The sequence below is a fragment of the Triturus cristatus genome, chromosome 9 (assembly GCF_964204655.1).
Source record: "Triturus cristatus chromosome 9, aTriCri1.1, whole genome shotgun sequence".
In the NCBI taxonomy this organism is placed as follows: Eukaryota; Metazoa; Chordata; class Amphibia; order Caudata; family Salamandridae; genus Triturus; species Triturus cristatus.
In genome coordinates, this window is record NC_140592.1 from 91,301,300 (window position 1) to 91,321,506 (window position 20,207).

Below are 20,207 nucleotides of genomic sequence, written 5' to 3' on the forward strand. Positions count from 1 at the left end.
TCAGACATGGCCATATGCAAATCAGTCTGACCCTGTGCCTCATGGGAACAGTCCAGCCCGAACTGCCAAGCCATGCCTTCCCTGGACCGGAAACAAGCTTCCTAGAACCGGTTTCTGCCATTTCAGACGTCTTCAGCCAGGCTTGCTTGAATCCAGTGGCAAAGTGAGCAAGGGACTCACGTCTGAGCATACCCTGCCAACTTATAGCGAACAAAGCGGTACAAAAGGGGGTGGTGATGGACGGAGCATCAGAACCAATCAAACACTCACACCCAGTCAACAGATCTGGGTTTGATCCATCACCGTTCTTTAGCCCACTCTGTCACCCCAGTTCAGACATGGCCATATGCAAATCAGTCTGACCCTGTGCCTCATGGGAACAGTCCAGCCCGAACTGCCAAGCCATGCCTTCCCTGGACCGGAAACAAGCTTCCTAGAACCGGTTTCTGCCATTTCAGACGTCTTCAGCCAGGCTTGCTTGAATCCAGTGGCAAAGTGAGCAAGGGACTCACGTCTGAGCATACCCTGCCAACTTATGGCGAACAAAGCGGTACAAAAGGGGGTGGTGATGGACGGAGCATCAGAACCAATCAAACACTCACACCCAGTCAACAGATCTGGGTTTGATCCATCACCGTTCTTTAGCCCACTCTGTCATCCCAGTTCAGACATGGCCATATGCAAATCAGTCGGACCCTGTGCCTGATGGGAACAGTCCAGCCTGAACTGCCAAGTGGCCAGGATATTTGGCTAGCAATTATTCCAAATATTGAAACTGGAAATGTATTTCAAAGCATTTTACCAAAGGAGAGATAGAAGTCTCCACCTAGCATAATCTTCAGAGCTACTTAACATAAGCACATAAGATACTAGGGAAAGGGTGTAATTCTTCTTCCTGTTTGTCCTCTTCTAACTTACTTCAAGGAATCCAATATAGTTGGATAGGTCACCTCAGCCACAGTGCAGTGCCATGCTTCATCATCGGTGACCTAACCACACCATGGTCGGAATGACGCCACCACTGTGGACTCAGCTTAAACAAGGAGTTCTTAATAATGTGGTCTGCATGTAGACAATGATCCAATTCTAAAAATAGGTATTGCACAGCCCGGAAAAAACAATATGGAAGACAGTGTTTGTGTGAAAATCCTTGTTTGATAGATCAATACCTCAAATATAGATCTCAGTGAGGTACGCTGAAGTACCCATATTTCCCTACTAGATGGATATTCATCAACTTCATCAAACTTTGACGGTGGTCAAGAGAATGAGTCTGAGAAGAGTTTGTCCAATATATTCATCTTACGCGCTAAAAGCAGTGGAGTGCTCCAGTTTACCACTTTGTAGCTGATGCTGCAGACTTTGGTTGGCACAGGGCTCAAGTTGAATTCTCTGACGGTTGTTGAGATACAGGGCCAGCTCTAGGGTGGTGCAATCGGTGCTCCTGCACCGGGCACTGACTTCTGGGGGCGCTGTGTTGTCAAATATATAATGGATCTAGAAGATCCTGCTGCAGTGTTCATTACCTCCGTCAATTTTCAAGCAACAATAAAAATGTCAATATAACTCTGGGGATTAATGGACCTGCTGGGGAGCGACTGAGTTTTCTCTAGTGGCAGTTCGGCTGATCGTAAAGTAGCCCAGAGGGTTAATGTGCCTGCTGCAAAGACCGTGTACCATGAAGGTCACAGAGGTGCACATAATATAGATAGTTTAGTGAGTTACTGCTTTTGTTGGAGAGATCCTTTTGTTACTTGCAATTTATAAATTAAAATCCTAATATAGAACAGTGAGTTATTAATTGTCATTAAAGAGATTTTTGGAAACTGCAAGGTATAGGTTAGAGCGTTATGATTTTTTCCCCAGTCTTTCATTAGCCTAATGTTGCAATAAGGGTTAATTTTGGTAGAAATCAATTCTTATTAGTAAAGACAACCCCCAACCATGGTGGTACTTTTTAAATTCTGAGTTTGTGCTTCTCCAGATCATGCAATCTTAAACTATGCTGCCTACCAGTATGGATGACATCTGACTCCTATGCTTTGTAGTCCTATTTCTGCTCTTATGCAGACGAGAGCAGAGCCAGAATTGGTTAGGGGAGTTTGCTGGTTCCTGCATTGGAGTCTGCAGAATACCGAAGGAGGTGGACATTGTGTCGCAGAGGAAGGTAAGTCTGTTTTATTTGTATTTTCTTCGTCTCCCGCACACCACCCTCGGTACATGCCAGCCACCACTGGGAGTAGCACTATAAAACAAAAGAAAAGCATGTGAGAGAGTGGCTATAGGGGCTTGAGGGGCACTGTTTAAAGGTGGTAATGAGGGAATTCGTGGAGAAGGAGGTCATTGGGGTCAACAAACTGTTGCACTGGGTGCCACCAGCGCTAAAGTCAGCCCTGTTGAGATATCAAAGACCCTTTCTCTGTTCAGGAGCAGTATGCAAGGCGGCCTCGAAGTGTTAAGGAATATTTTAATAAAGCTTTAACAGAGCTGCATTGTCTTGGATATGATAGAGAAGGAAATATAAATGAATGGGGATCTTTTATCTAAATTTAAAGCCAAACAGGCTTTCAACACACTTTGAGACAGGATCTTGCACTAGTCTAATTTCTTTTTTAGGTCTCGGCTAGCGAAGGCTGCACTTGCGCAGTCTCGCTCGCGAGATTTAACGTTTTAGGAGTGGGGCTTTAACCCGCCCCTTTTTTTCCCTCTTCTCCATTGGCTGGCCTCTTAAATGCTGGTCAGCCATTGGAGAAGAGCTTTGTTTCTCCAAAGAAGCCCCGTCTTTTTCAGATTCGGGGGCCTGTTTTTTACTTTCTTTCTCTCCTCTGGAATGTAAACATTCCAGCCAATGGCAAGAGGAGAGAAAGAAAAACACGCCCCCGAATCTGAAAATGCCGCTGCGTTTCTCCGAGGCATTTCTGCTTGACCTCGGAGAAAGGCGGTGGTGTCCAGGGCGATTCCTGCCTGAATCGGGAGGGTTGGCATGTCTGCTATAAGAACCGAACCCTCCAAGTTTTCCTCTCTGCTCAGCGTATTCCCGCCCCCATCTCCGAGTAGGGACCTTCCTCTCTGGCTCTCCTCCTCCCCGCCGCAGCCTCGTTCTCTTGCCCAGCGTGGACTCGCTTGTTTGCTAACCTTGTCCCTCACACGCCCCCGTACTACCCGTGTCTTCCCTCTGCCTCTCGCCACGTTCGGCCATCCCCCGCCGGCTTCCCCCTGCCTCTCCGCCCCCCTGTAGGAACCTTCCTGTGCGGCTTCTGTTTCCCCCGGAAGTTGTTGAGGTGGCACCAGAGCGGCGAGCACAGAGTACTACCCGCGTCTTCCCTCTGCCTCTCGCCACGTTCGGCCATCCCCCGCCGGCTTCCCCCTGCCTCTCCGCCCCGCAGTAGGAACCTTCCTGTGCGGCTTCTGTTTCCCCCGGAAGTTGTCGAGGTGGCACCAGAGAGGCAAGCACAGACTCTGAGGGGCCGAGAGGCTACAAACTAGCGGAGACCCGAGTGGAGCAGCGAGAGGGGCGGCCAGGAGGGGTTCAGGGATCCGGAGGTACTCCAGGGTGGTGGGGTCTTAAGACCCAGGAAGCGAGGACGGGGACAGACAGAGAGACACAAGACGAGGGCTGCAGTATTCTAATGAGCTGGTGCTGATGTGAACCCAGACAGGATGGTTCTTAGAAGGTGATCCTTTTTAAGGGGGAGGGGGGACGATGACTCCCTGGCCTCTTCGACCCCAGTGATTTTGCACCCACAAGAGGAAGACGAGGATGTACCCGTCCAGGAGAAAGGCTGCTCTGCATTACCAGGAGCCCGCAAGGTGAGTGGTTTCAGACATAGCGAAGGGTAGAAGGTGTGGACAGACACCGGGCGTTGGGTCAGTAAGGCGGGAAGCGAAGGGAGTGGAAGAATACCGTGGTCAGGAGACATTTGGAGGTGGCGGGAGAGATGCTTGTAAGTTGTAATCCATTTGCTATGTTGCTCTCACTGCATAACGGAATTGCTGTAGCCAGGGCTTTAAGTGGGATGGAAAAACAAGGGAGGGGGGTCGCTCAAAGGGGCGTGGCAAATATAATTAAGGGCGTGGCTTAAACACGTAAATTAAAAATCTGTGCTTAGCATAGTATGCCGCCCGGCTTGTATTTTGCTGTTTCTGTCATTTTATCCAGATATATGATACAACAAGTAGCATCAGACCTACAACAAGTAAGGACTATTGGCTTTGTCAGTGGTTTAGTTGCACAAGATAAATAAGCAGCAACTATGGCTTATTATATGTAATATTTAAAAAGCTTCCACTTTCAGCCCTGGTGACAACACAACGATGTTGCTGCTCCTGAGTTTCAAGAGAAGGGAAATCTTTAAAGGGTACAACGCTAGAGCTAATTTCTCCACTAGAGAGAAGTGAGCACGCACGTCAATGTGCCTGCTGTGACACAAAATGGACAAAAAACGGCCCGCTGGTGCCAGGGCACAAAACAGAGCCCGATAGAGACCCGTTTCGAGGCCCCATTTAAAAAACTGCCGATGCTCTTCACTGGTGAGACCCGGCCCTCTTAAGGCCCTGGCTGTAGCGTATCTGTGTGTGGGAGGCTGTGTGTGTGTGGGTGGGAGGCTCTGTGTGTGTGTGTGGGAGGCTCTGTGTGTGTGTGTGGGAGGCTCTGTGTGTGTGTGTGGGAGGCTCTGTGTGTGTGGGAGGGTCTGTGTGGGGGTAACTCTGTGTGTAGAATGCTCTATGTGAGTGGTGGGGGTAACTTTGTGTGTAGGTTGCTCTATGTGAGTGGCTCTGTATGTGTAGGTGGCTCTGTATGTGTAGGTGGCTCATGTGTAGGTGGCTCTGTGTGTGTAGGTGGCTCTGTGTGTGTAGGTGGCTCTGTGTGTGTGGCTCTGTATGTGTGGGTGGCTCTGTGTGTGTGGCTCTGTGTGTGGGTGCAAATGCAATAGGTCTCGCATTGGAGAGTGATTAAGCTATTGACATTGTAAATAACAATGCCGTTTCTTTAAATGTTTTAAAAACAAAAACATACAAGAATGTCATGAGCAATGCCAACAGCTCTAACTTTAACAATGCCGAGACCATTGCATTGTAAATGCTTGTTTTCTCTAGGTGCTATATTGAAAACAAACAGCACTTTGCTTGCAGTTCTTTCTTTCGAGGTCGTTGGGTGTCTCATGCTGGTTGGTGTGACATCATGCTGCCTCCTTTTGGATTTGTGCTAAATGCTTTATTTGTCACAAATACAATGATTGCGTTATTGCCCGCACTTGATTACACCGTGTCTGCGGGGTCATTATATTGCATGGCGGTGGCTATAGGTACAGGTTTGTTATGTAAGATGCGGCGTCACGGCCAGAGCTGCCAACATTCTGTGATTCTGGGCAAATCACTTATCTCCCTCGTCTGAAAAAACAACAAAATCAATATGTGTGCAATGCAATTAGTGCACATTTGAAACGTTCCAATACCTTCGGGTCAAACTGATACGATCTGAAAAAAAATACACCATCAGCAACACACGCTTTTCCACAGGCTACTCCACTGATTACAAATTATCCCGAACGCTGTATTTTATTTCATTTTAATATTTATTTAGTGTAACGCTACATTTTTGGGAGTGCTGGATGTAGGATGGTTCTTCGGTGTGTGATGTAACACCCTCTGGTTCAGGGTTGGCAAAAAGGGCTTCATTGATTATACATTACAAATATTACATCTATTAATTGTACAAAGATTTGTTGCATATGAGTGAACTGGTAAGTACTCTAGGGTTCATGCGATAGCCAGGTAGCCTCAGCAACTACTTGTTTTCAACATTAATAATTAAGAATACCTGGTTAGATGGACCTACGGCATATGCCCTTGGTACCAGGATGTTAAATATTTCCCCCTGCATTCACAAAGGGGAAGGGGTCCCCTGGGGACCGCTTCCCGTTAGCCAATGAAGTGGGCGGTAAATTGCGAGTGTTTTGCGACTGCAATTACGGTCGCAAAACATTCTTACATAGGTTAGCGAGTCGCTTTTAGGAAGGGACGTCCTTGGAACGCCCCTTCCTAAAAGCAAGTCGTAAATCCTATTTAGCGAGTCGCAAACATTTGCGACTCTCTAAATAGGGTTTGTACATTGCCCTTGTAGGACTTGGCCCTTTTTGGCTAAAGTTCCCGAAACTTTTTGCTTTCCCCCTAGACCTTTTTTCTGACATGGTGTTGCCAACTTAGATGCTTTGGGTACCTTGCCACTGCTGATCAGTGTCAAAGTGCAAGTGCTCCCTGTGTAAAGTATGATGGTAATTGGTTGTCCATGATTGGTATATTTGCCTTACTAGTAAAGTCCCTAGAAAAGTGCACTATGTGTGCCAGGGCTGGTAATGCAAATGCTACTAATGGGCCTGCAGCACTAATTGTGCCACCCACACCAGTAGCCTTAAAGAGGGAACTCAGGCCTGCCAATGCAGTGCCTGCGCGCAGTTTGTTAAACTGCCATGTTGTTCTGACAAGTGCACCCACTTGCCAGACCTTACCCTTCCCTTTCTATGCACATCAGACACCCCAATGGTAGGTCCAAGGTACCCCCTGGGCAGGGTGCAAGGCATGTGAAAGGTAGGATATGTACTAAGGTGTGTACCATGTCCTGACAGTGAAATAATCTCTGTTTCGTTTTTCACTGTGGAAAGGCCATCTTGCCCATAGGACAGTATGGGGAGGCTGTGTAATATGTTTTCCAGCCTATCTTCCCAAAGGTTGAAGGAGAGGTGAAGTTTAGTGTTCCTGAACTCACAATGTAATAACACATCTTTTTATGAAGGAGTTTTTTGCATTATAGGTTTAGAAGCCACTCTTTTAGAAGTGGCTGGGTTTTTGTGCTCTAACATTTCTCTGTGTCCCTGCCTGGTTGTGGATTGACTGTCTGGATTTGAAAGCGATAGGATTTCGGGAATGTCTTGACCCAGGGGAGGAGGTGAGACAGCAACAGGCTGACCTGCATCTGGAGTGTAGGGGGAGGAGTATCACCTAGAGGTGAAGAGGCCTGGGTTGCTGGCATAAAATTATTGTCCCATCTCCTGCTGAGTGATTGAGAATCCAGACCCCCACTAATCAAAGGAAGAAGGTGTCACTGGCAGGGAGGCACCCAGAACTGGTTTGAACAGGGGTCAGTGCACCCTTGAACACCAAGACTTCAAAGCCATTGAGGGGTATAACTATGAGAGCTGAAGCCCCTGAACTTTGGAGAATGGCTTGATCAAGATTGAACAAGACTGGAGCTACTTCGTGGTCAAGAGGAACCTTTGCTAAGGAAGAAACAACTGAAGAGACTGAAGGAAAGGACTGACCCTAGCTGTGTGTTCTGTGGCTGGCCTGCAGTTTTCTGTTTTAACCAAGGAAAGGCTAAAGGGACTTTTCTGTGTGCTGTGTCCCCCTGCTTGAAAGGACTTTGCTGTGCTGTGTCCTGAAGTAACTTATCCCCAAGGGCCCGAGGTGAGCTGGCTCCCTGTTGCGGAAACGTAGGAACACAAAAGTTTCCAGGAGAGTCTCAGCGACACTGTGTGCATGTGCTTTTTGCAGCCTGAGACCCTCGTAAGGAGTGCCCTGTGATCGTGGGCACCTGGAGTCCAAGCGAGTCTCAGCGACGCTGTGTGCGTGTGCTTTTTGCAGCTTGAGCCCTTCGTGAGGATCGTCCTGTTATCGTGTGCACCGGAATCCAAGTGAGTCTCAGCGACGCTGTGTGCGTGTGCTTTGTGCAGCCTGAGACCTTCGTGAGGATTGCCTTGTTAAAGTGCACACCCGGAATCAAATTGAGTGTCAGCGATGCTGTGTGCGTGTTCTTCGTGCAGCCTGAGACCTTTGTGAGGAGTGCCCAGTGATTGTGCACCCGAAGCTCAAGTGAGTCTCAGCGACGCTGTGTGCGTGTGCCCTTCGGCAGTCTGAGATCTTCATAGCAGTAGCAGCCCGGATGGGCAGCCCCGGTGGAGCTGAGCGGCCGGCCCGAGCCCACCGTTGCCAATTCACAAAGATTGAATCGGAGGCCCAAGTCGCTGGAAAAGGGTAGGAGAGTGAGGTCGCACCACCCTGGTAACGTGTGTCGATGCCTGGGGCAGGTGCGGGCTCGGAGGGAGACGCTCTCTGCCTCTCTCTCATTCCGGCAGTGCGATCCTCTGCTTCGGCTCCTATCGCAGCCCGTACTGACCAAGGGAGTGGCAGTACCGGGGCCAGAGTGCGGAGCTGCACTTTTTATTATACCATACCCGTGTTGAGAGCAACTGTTGACAGAGGCTGACTGCGAGTCAGCACGAGTGGCGGAGAGACCGGCCAAGGCACCGTGATCGGTGCTGGAGTGTATTATGCATTACCTTATTTATGCATAACGGAATACCTGATTGTCGTATTACACAGTGCATCATTTCTGCATAACAAACTACCTGATTCGTGTATTACGCATTGCATTATTCCTGCATAACGAACTAACTGATTAGTGTATTACGCATTGCATTATTTCTGCATAACGAAGTCCCTGGTTGTTGCGTTACGCATTGCATTATTTCTACATTGCGAAGTGCCTGATTGTTGCGTTACGCATTGCATTATTTCTACATTGCAAAGTGCCTGATTGTTGCGTCACGCATTGCATTATTTTTACATTGCACAGTGCCTGATTATTGTTGCGTTACGTTTTGCATTACTTTTCCTTTTTTTTTTTTTTTTTTATAAATTTTTTATTTTGACATCATGCAAAAGAATAGAAAAAAAAGAAAAAAAAGGAAAGCACAGCATGTGCTAACCCAAACATATCTCTCGATGTCTTATACATTTTTACCCCCATCCAAAGATCCCACCCTAACCCTCCCCATCCCAACCCCCTCTCTCGGGTCCAGAACAAATACATTTACATAGAAAAACTGCTGGATTTTTTTTTCCCCCTCCACCCTTTCCCCTCCTTCTTCCTTCCCCCTTTTCTTCTTCCCTTCCCCTTTTCCTTTCTTTCCCCCTCTCCCTTCTCCTCCTTTTTTGTCCTTTGTTTTTTCTTTTTCCTTTAAAAAAAGGGAGGTGAAAAAAAAAAAAACAAGGAAAAAAATATGAGTGCATTCTGCATCCCCTTATCCTAAGCCGATTTTAAAATAATGGAACTATTCTGCCAATAGAGAGACTGCTTCCTTGTTAAGCCATTTAAATATTGGTGCCCATACAGCAGTCTCCTTCTTTTTCGCTCTGAATCCCCTTCGGTTATAAACTTCGCTCTCCCAACGGTATGTAGCTAGTAGTTTCCCCAACCAAACATGTATCGACGGGGGTTCTTTGTCGAGCCAAGCACTGGCTAAACATAGCCTGAACACCACCATAGCAGTATATAACAAAATCTGATTTGGTTCTGCCATTTCCTGTTTACTGACCCCCAGGACTATTACATGAGGCGTAATATCTAACTCAAATCCAAATATAGTTCTTAAGTAATTGCCGAGCGTATTTACTAAGGGAGCGAGTTTGGGACAGGTGGCAAACATATGGACGCTATCGGCGGCTAAAAAACCACAGCGAGAGCAGTGTGTTCCCGACGTCCCACCCCATCTAAAAATTCGAGCTGGGGTAATATATAGATTAAGCCAAGTTTTAAAACACTGCACTTGCAGATTGGCCGAGATAAATGCTGTCTGGCTAAGCCGAAGTGACACCTCACATTCCTCGATGTCTGCTTGAAGCAGCTCCTGCCAGCGAGTTAAATGCTTGTTTATATCATCACCCAATTCATTATTAAGTATTTTATAAATTACGGACAAGGATGGAGAAGCTCCAAGCAGTAATTCCAAAAGGGGAACTTTGCTACCATTGGCTAGTTTTTTAATTAAGAAATCCCTCAATTGTAAATATTTGAAAAAATTATTGTTCCCAATCTCGAATCTACCCTTAATAATATCAAAAGAATATACCTCCTTATCTTCCATTAAATCCCCGATAAATCTAACACCCTTGTCCACCCATACTTTCATATAGCCATCATGAAATATAGGTGGAAGTAAATCATTATTAACTAAGGGAGAGTATCTATGAATTCTACCAATATCCATTTTTTTCCGAACAGCAGTCCACACCCTAAATACTCCAATCAATACCTTAAATTTAACTCTCTTAAAATAAGCAAAATCAATATGTCGCATAAGACAACCTCGAGCTTCAGTCCCATATATTAACTCATATATGGAAACATTGACTGTTTCTCTTATTGTCCCGCTTTGTCTTCCCAATAACACAGACATCTGTTGAAGTGCCGAAGCCCAATAATATAGTTGACAATTGGGGACTGACCAGCCTCCACGATCTCTAGACAATGTCATATATTTCAATGCCCTTCGAGGGCAGTGCCCGGCCCACAAAAATCTAGTGATCATTTGATTCATCATCACAAACCAAGATTTGTTTATCTCCACGGGAATGGCTATAAAAAAGTATAAGACTTTGGGTAGAAACAGCATTTTGATCACATTGCACCTACCTAAAAGTGTCAAATGGAGATTATTCGTCCTGTCAAACTCTATCTTAGATTTCTGAATCAGAGGTTCCAGATTGATATTGACGATTTCATCTATGTTAGCACTGATTTTAACCCCTAGATGCCTAGCATTTCCGACTACTCTGGAATCATCCAGATCAACTTTGTCATTCTTGATTATAAGCGTCTTGCTTTCATTAAGATGATACCCTGAGATTTTACCAAATAAGATTGCTTCCTTTTCGATTTCTATAAGAGCCTCTCTCGGGTCGGGTGTTATATTTGCCAAGTCGTCCGCGTAGGCTAAGATCTTGGTGCCCCCGCCGATAGTATATAAAGTTTTATTCTTTATTAAGGTGTCGATATAGACCGCAAACAGTAGAGGAGAACAAGGGCACCCTTGTCGCGTGCCACGACGAATTTGAATAATATCAGACGTAGACCCCATCATGGCAATTCTAGCAACAGGTTTGTGATACATACAGCTAATTGCCCTGATAAACCCAGTTCCCAGACCCTTTTTTTCCATGATTGCCCATAAGAAAGGCCAGGAGACCCTATCAAAGGCTTTTTCTTTGTCCAAAAGTATAAGAGCCATAGGGTCTCCTGTAACCTTAGAGGAATCAAATAGCGCAATAGTACGACGAATATGATCTATCGTTCCTCTCCCAGGGACAAAGCCATGTTGATAAGGAGAGACTACTTTCTGAATCACTGAGGCAAATCTATTGGCTAAAAGCTTCGAGTAGATTTTTGTATCACTGTTAACCAGCGTTATAGGGCGATATGATCCTAGTTCGTTTAAAGGCTTATCTTTCTTTGGAAATACGACAATGTTGGTGGACTTCCATGACTCAGGAGCTGACTCCCTTAGCTGCGCATTTAGAAAAAGCTCAGATATAATACTTATCAGCTGTGTTTTAAACTTTTTTATAAAACTCCCCTGGAATCAGGTCCGTACCTACTGCTTTACCGGACGGTATAGAGTCGATTGCCTTTATTATCTCATCAATAGTGATTGGTGCTTCTAATCTACATCTCTCCTCAGGGGAAATCTTCGCTACATTTAGCCCAGCGAGGTAGTCACTAAACTCTTGATCCCCTATCTGTATATCATCTGTATACAGATTCTGATAGAATTTTTGAAAAGCAGAAAGAATATCTCCCGGGTTCGAGACCATACCGACAATGGGGTCTTTAATTTCACTAATCCGAGTTTGGATCATTTTTTCCTGCGTACGAACTGCAAGCATGTGTCCAACCCTTTCATTACTTTCGTACGCCCTACTCCGCCAAGCCATATATCTACCAGCCGCCTTTTGAGTCGAGATCTCTATAATAGCTGATCTAAAAGATATAATTCTAGATTGAGCTAACACCGGGTCACCCCCGCTAGAAAGAGTCTCACTCAGATCAGCCTCTGCTTTTGCCAGATCGTCATATAGTGTCTGTAGCCGCTTTTTATCTTTCCATTGCGTTTCCCAGCCAAACTTAGATGTTTCTCCTCTGATGCCAGCCTTTAGAGTGTCCCAAACCATACAAATACTGGTACTACCCAAGTTCTCCGCAATAAACCTAGGGATCCACTTCTCCATGTGTAGTATAAAATCTTCCTGGCTTAATAGAGCTCTATTAAATGTCCATCGAGACAGTGGAGTTTTTATCTGAATGTTTACTTCTAACACCAGCGGGTTGTGATCCGACATAACTCTTGGAAATTTTCTAACTCTACTTCCTTGTAAGAATTCCTGTGACACAAAAAAATAATCCAACCGTACATGTGTTCTGTGTGGCGCAGAGTAATACGTAAAACCTGGATCATTGGCTTCTTGTTTAGCCCAAACGGATACCAACCCATGCAAGGATTTTAATTGTACAATGGATCTATATACTTTTGGTTTACGACCCTTATATACTGCGTCGGACTGATTGGAGATCTGACAAGTCATATTGATATTAAAATCCCCGCAAATTATAAGGGGTAAAGGCCAGCGTACTAATTCTGTCTTGAGCCAATCAAACAGTGCTGAATCATTGAACACTGAACCATAGACTGAACAGAGTGTAAAGATGGTGTTTTCCAAACAGCATTGTATAATTATCCACCTGCCCATTTTATCGACATAAAATCGTGAAAATCTGGCAATCCCTTTTCTCGCCAGTATGGCCACCCCTCTGGTCCTGGTATCCTGTGTAGTACTAGCAATCAGCTGATAACCAGCAAACTCCAAAAGCCCGCATCTGCTAGCTTCTATATGTGTCTCCTGGAGGCAAAGAATATCTGCTTGCAGGAACTGAATATCCAGGCTAATTCTCCGTCTTTTTTGGGGGATTATTCAACCCGCAGATATTAATTGATGCTATTCTTAATTTATTCATTAAAAGATATAATTACATCCGAGGAATTGTCCAGCCATAACAAATACCAATGTGTGAAGAGAAAAAAAAACTTTTCCATTGCAAAGTACCTGATTTTAGCATTACGAACTGCATAACATTGTATTAGGACTACAGTGGAATGTTTAGAAGTGCTCATTAATATCACCAGAACTTACAAGGGCTGGCTGGCCTAACAAGCATCCAGGAGTATTATTACACATACTCATATGTTGGATTTATATTGTGTGGTCTTATTGTATATCTTTTTATATAAAATGTATACTCGTTTTTATAAAACTCATGTGGAGTCCATTTGTGGTATCTTCATTGGGTTGCTGTGAGCGTGGTTGCAAATACTTTACACATTTGCCTTGAAGATAAGCCTGGCTGCTCGTGCCAAGCTACCAAGGGGGTGTGCGCGGGCTATCTCAGAAGGTGTCCTTCCTTTCCCTGATGTGGAAACGCGGGTCCCTATTTGGCCTAAGGTACCTACCTCAGCCAACCAGGGATCCCGGGTCTAACAGCCCTATTGTATTTTGCATGTGCAAACCGGTCGCAAACCCATTTGCGCATGCAAAATAGGATCACACATCTGGCCCATAATCCTTCAATTCTGTAGGAATTTTGCTTGTATGGGTACTTCTAAAACCTCGCAGTACATCAAGTTGGGTGGTGCTGTGACCCAAACTCTGCGATAGCACTTTTTCAGGACATTTCCTTATGTTATTCTGATTAACTACATTTACAACTCCTTCAGAATTTCACTAGCACTAGAAGTCTTGTCTCATCTAAACAGAACTATCCTGGGGGCATGGACTAGCAAGATGGACAAATATATGTAGAGGAAGAAAGCTCTGTTGGCCCCAACTAAAATCCTAAGGTATCCTGCTCAGAATTTGGCCCTTAACCTGATATGGCTTCCCCTGAGCCGTGACACCCACAACTATCCCCTCCGAGACTCAGTTGGACCACTGTAGAAAGGGCCGCCTTTAGCGCTGGTAGCTCTTGGGTCGACAGTCTATTTGTATGCCCTTCCCCCATGACCTCCTCGGATTCCCTTACTACCACTTGGCAAAAGTGGCCCACATCTCTCCATAGCCCCTCTCACATATATTTAATATATTTTAAAGCGTTGGTAAAGGCTGGATTTACTAATCCACTCATCTATCCAAATAAAATACAGATCTGTTCTTCGCAGCAGGCATATTTAAGACGGAGTCTTTCTCTAGCATAGCAAGAACATTAATCACAAGAGTTAAACCATCACCCAGTACACCACACCAAGAGCCCTGTCCCAGAGAACCACAAAAATGATGAAATTTCAGAAAATGCACGAGCAGGAGATGCTGCAGTAGAAACCGTCTAGGGCAGACGTCCTGCCGGCCATCCAGGACACTCTCATGGTGGTGGATGTCAACTTGCTGCGGGTGGATCTGCAGAAGGTCAGAGTGCAGTCAATGGAGGGCACAGTGAAAGATCTACTGACAGAGGTAAAACTTTGAACGAGCAAGTGACATGACTAACAATGGTGATTGGAACATGGAGGACCGTGTGGAGGATCTCGATAATCAGTCACGAAGGAAAAATCTTCTTTCCTCAGATTCCCAGAGCAGGAAGATGGGGCTAATGTAGAGGGCTTTAAGGAGGACTGGATTCGGCGGAGGCTTAACCCTCTTGGACTGTCAACTGTGGAGATGGTACACCATTCTTTGGCGGTGAGGCCCACTGGGGCCCCACCAAGAGCCTTGAACTACAGAGACAGGGATTGCATCCTCAGAGCAGCCTGAGTGTCCATGAAGCGAAGGTTTGGAAAACGCACTATCATGGTGTTCCCAAACCATACTAGGAAGGTTCAAGCACAAAGGAAATCCTACATAGAGGTTAAGAAGAAAGTGAGGGTGATGAATTTGTAATATATGCTGCTCTTTCCTACTGGTTTGAAGGTACTGGCAAAGAGCAAGAGTCATTTCTTTAACTGTCGGAGGAGGTGTAGACATGGCTGGAGATGTGAGATAAAGTGGGAGACCACTCAACGACTCGCTTGAGACTTTTAGAACATTGGTTCTCCCTGGAGTGATGTGTGCAAGCTAAGGAGGTGACCTGTGAGGCTGCTCCCAACAGACTTGGTGGGTTGCAACCTGGGAAGATGGAGCAATGATGATGGTGGAGGAGTCCTCTTCAGATGAATCAGGAACCTTAATTGCTGGCTCAGCAAGGTCACAGAGAGACAAAGTAGATCAGATGGAGGAAAAGGATGCCCCTAGGGTGCTATTGGGGCTAGCTGTATTGGAGGCCTGCTGGGTTTGACTGACACATAAGCACATGAGCTGTGGATAACTGGACTATTACTCTCCAGGATGTGGTGGGACATGGCAATTGACGTGGATAAGGGTGGGGCCATCTGACAATAAACACTGGGGCAGACAAATAAACTGATCACTAAGTACCCTAAAATGAGGGAAGATCAAAGACATTGTTTTTCCCCTGGGTGCGAGAGCTAGTGGTGTTAATCTGCTGGCAGTCCCCAGCCACTGCTGGGCCCTTGGTGCCTCGAGCACCACTTAAGATTTGTTTCTTCATTTATCATGGCATGGTCTATTGTTATTGGATGGGTGGGAATAATGTAGTGTTGATCAAAGAGGGGGAGTAGTATGTAGTGCTCCTATAACTTAGGGAAATTAGTGATACACCTGGGTTAACCATTAGTTGGTGTTTAGGATGTGTTTGACCAATGGGAGGGAGTGGGTGGGGGCCCGTCTCTAACATGTTGGCTGGGGGATGAAATTGTTGAAGCCGAGAAGTGTATTGCAAGCAGATCAGATGGTATGGATGGGAAGTCAGAGCAGGGCGTCATGGTGGGGGTGTATTTGTGACCTTAATGTATACAAAATGAGGTGAACACTAGTGACTTGGGGATGAATAGTTGCCCTCAGCATCATAGAGTGTACTACTACCTCAGGAGATACAATGTGCAGATTGCTCTGCTACAGGAGACTCACCTTCTGTGGTTGGAGGTGGAGAAGGTGTGGAGAAAATGGAGTGATGTATGTATGTGGTCACTTACTTGAACTTTGCCAGGGGTGTGCTGATATGGTTTGCCCCTGCGGGTCCCTTCATAATCGAAGGCGGTAATCTCTGACCTGGGACGACGATATGTAATAGTCATTGGGGTGATGGAGGCTTCAACATGTCTACTTAACACGCATGTCCCGAACACAGACAATAAGACTTTTTATCAGAAATTGATACAGATAATAGACCCGCACATGCATGCAAGGCTCATATGGGTAGGGGACTTCAGTTGTGTGATGGATTGGCGACTGAATAGGCATCCCCCTAGACCAGGCCCTAAGGTACACATAGTAATGGCCTTGAAGCAGGGGATGGAGAATCTACACCTACTTGATGTGTGGTGGCACCACCACCCAGCGGACCATGCTTACTCATACCACTCACATGCCCATGGGGGATACATCAGGCTAGACTATATCCTAGTACATAGGTAAGACATAGCGATGTACCAGCACTCCTCGAATTTGAACCGCTGCCTTTCAGACCCCTCATCACTGTTGGTCAGTATACTCCCAAGGGGGACTAGTCCTAAAATACCACTCTGGATATTGCAGACCAAGGTAGTGACAAATGGGGGGAAGGGTTGCCAACTACATTAAAAACTTAACTTTGCATATTTTTCAGGACAGTCGGGGGACTGGAACTAATAGGACAGTGGAATGGGAAGCATATAAAGTGACACTGTGAAGATAATGCATGGCCATTGTATTTGAAGTATGGAAAGGGCTAGAGACGGAGCTGCTCATTGTGGAGCACACATAGGCATGGCTGATTGCCCATGCAGAACTGGAGCCGTATGAACCTCGCTAGCTAGCCAATGTTAAGCAGCAGGTAGGGTGGTTGGGAGTAGGCTGGAAAAATAAATGCACATGTCATACAGGCAAAGGTTGTTTCAGAAAGAGGACATGTCTGGGTGCTACAGACGGGACACCCGCAAACTCACATCCTTCACTTGTCTGGGAAGAGCACGGAGAATATAATAGACAGAAACCGAATAAATAAAGCCTGCACAGACTATCTCAATTTGGGGTCACTGGGGCACATACAACTCCGGCAGAAGAAGTGGAAGTGTACTTGCAGGAAGGGGGGCTTCCAAGGCTGATGGAGGACCAATGTCAACAACCTGAGGTGCTGCTAGAGCTATCAGATTCGAAGGAGATCCTTGAGAATCTCACGCAGTGGAAGACCCTGGCTTCCCGGTGGAACTATATCAACTGATGCTGTACCAAATATTAGATTGCTTAATGGAAGTTTACCTTGAAGCGTGGGAAAAGGTTGTGCAGCCTCGAAGTATGTGGGAACCGGTGATGGTGCTGATTCCAAAGGCAGGGCGAGACCTGATCACCTGTCCTTCTACAGACTACTGCCCAGGCTAAACATAGACGTAAAACTGCTTTGCAGAGTACAGGCTCAGCCACGGTCTGCACCCACTGGCTGACCCACCTGACCCACCTGCCATCATGGACTTAGATAGGGCACTTGGTACGGTGGAATTGCAGTATACGCAGGTAGTTCTGTGGAATATGGGGTTCGGCCCCAACTATATTAAATGAGTGCAGCTGTTATATACAGACCTTTTGGCAAATGTATGCATGGGGAGTAATGTCTGATTCTTGGAACATGGGCTGGGGACCAAGCAGGGGTGCCCACTGTCCCCTGCATTTTTTGTGTTGGCTGTAGAACTGCTGGTGTGTAGACTGCAGACAAGATTGTGGCCATGGAGCATTAAGCTTGATAGTGGATTACATGTAGTGCCCCTATATGCAGTCTTTCTCCTGGTTTATCTAACAAACCTGGAAGGGGCGGTAACCCTGCTTTTTAAAGAGCTATATTTGTTTGCATGGGTGTCTGGTCTCCAAACGAACAAGACAAAAAGCCATCCGTTCCCCCTGGGATGATTAGGTTGGCTGAGGGCAGCTATCTTGAGGGTGCTAGGTCTGTGATGTGAAAACGAAAAGCTTTGATGTCTTGGTATACGGATGACGAATAACCCAGTGGCACATTATGATCTTAATGTGGGTACACTGCTGAGACGCCTGGATCACTGTCAATTTCTAGGTTAATCTGTCACTGTCGCCCATGGGCTAGGTCACAGTAGCCAAAATGGTGGTACTCTACAGAAGTTTATGTGCTCTGTAAAATGTTATTTGTCCAATTCCGGTGGCGGCATTCCACCAGCTTGACCAAATGCTCAATCTCCTACTATGGGGTGGGAAAAGGAGCTGAGAACAATTGTACACCCTGAAACTCTGCCTGATGGAAGGTGGGTTGGAACTTCCAGATCTGTTCTTGTACAATGCAGCAATACAACTCCAGCATGAGGTCAGCTGGTTTGATGATGAGCCCAACTGGGAGCAGACCCTGCAGGCCGAGGTGTGAGGACCCTACTCAATTCAAGAGCTCTTTCTGATAGGCAAGGGAGTCTCTTAGGCCACCCCATCATAAATTAGGCAAGTAGCGGAGGTCTGGCACAGAGTGGGCTGCAAAACTTTGAAAAAGGCTACCTTTGCTGAGAACCTGCAGCTGTGGAAGCTGTGCCCTTTCTCTGCCCTGCTGACAGACATGTCCTATGCTGGGTGGTGTCATTGGGGCTGCGAGACTGTGGGAGAACTCTACTACACAATAGAGTCATTACCTTTGAGCAGGGGTAGGAAAAGTTTGGGGTGGGATCTGGTCAGCTTCTGCAGTATGTGAGACTGGCTCATACAGCCTGCCAGATGTGGACCGCATTACCTGAATGGCCGAAAGAACTTGGTGTGGTGCAGAAACTGACAGAACTAGCGAGAACTAGCAGGATGATCACCCACATGTTTTACTGGAGGACAAGGGGGGCAAGACGGAGAGCACTAATGCACTGTGGGGGGGGTGTTTTCCCAGACAAACTTAGGATGCAGGACTTGACAAAGGCATGTGTAGAAGCCAAATGTTAGGTTCAAATTTATTTAGTTTAACTACCTACACCAGACATACCTGATACCTCGCTTGGCCCAACCAACCTACCAAGCTGCAAGTGAATGATGTAAAACTGGTGAAAGCTAGTAACAATGGTTAATCTGTTAAATTTTAAGAACAAAGCATATCATTAGATACAGTACCAAGCAGGCACATTCTTTATGCAATCAATACAACAAAAATAACTAATGGGTCAGGCTCCAGTATAAATGCAAGATAATCAAGTGGCTGTATCTATGTACCTAAAAAACATAGCGACAGTGTGCTGCATTGCAATATACATATTATTTAATAGTCATGAATAACGTTAAAAGTATGAAGTGGTGCAGTGCTCAATGGGCTCACGCAGGGGTAGAAAAGAAACAAGGGTGCACCTAACTACAAAAATATCTACACAAGTGGTGAGGGGGTTAATAAACTAAGAAGACACAAAGATAGATCATGTATTTGACACAAACCACAGAGTGGATCAAGGACTCATTTTTCACTGAAATTAAAAGTTTGTAATTCTACCCAAGTGGACAAATCCATGGGACAAGATTGGGACTAAATATTTAGTTGCATCAGTACAGAATCCATAAAGAAGTAATTGAACAGTCACACTACACTGTCTTCGCAGAAGCAGTCTGCATTTGAAATGTAAAAAGAGAGAATCAGTTCAGTAGAGGGCAGCCAATGTACTGCAAGGATTCTGAAAAATGTATTTCAGAATCTGTAAATAATGAAAAATAAGAGCCGATTTGAAAAAAAAATATGAATCTAGATGGTTCTGTGTCAATATTGTAGCCCACAATTATTGGGAGCTGACTTCTACACTTGGGTGTTATTGTATATTCTGTATTAAATAGTAAGTTCACTTGATAAAATTGACACCAATTTTAACAACAAAAAGTAAAAGTGGGCTGAAGCACTGGAACCTTAATCAAGTCCACTATACATGTAAAAAATAAAGTTTCCAACCTGAAACAGAGCATGAAAAGTCCAAATGATGGCATTACCATGCTGACTAACCCTGAAAAATATTTAAAGCAAGTAAATGTGGGAATCGTAGAGTAAAGATTCCCGAAGTCCCACATAGGATTTTATAGTATCTATAAAGCGCACTTATACCAACTTGTGTCAAGGTGCTAAGGGAACAGAGAAGTGACAGGACCAACAACCCGCTAGGAGGCAAATAACCAGGTCTTTAAGAGCTTCCTGAGACCGGAAGCGAGTCCGCCTTGGAAATGGGAAGGGACAAAGAGTTCCAGAGTTTTGCGGCTGCCACAGAGAAGGAGCACCACCCCACCTGCAAAATCTGGGAGTGACCATTTTTTAAGAGAAGAGGATTTCAAGG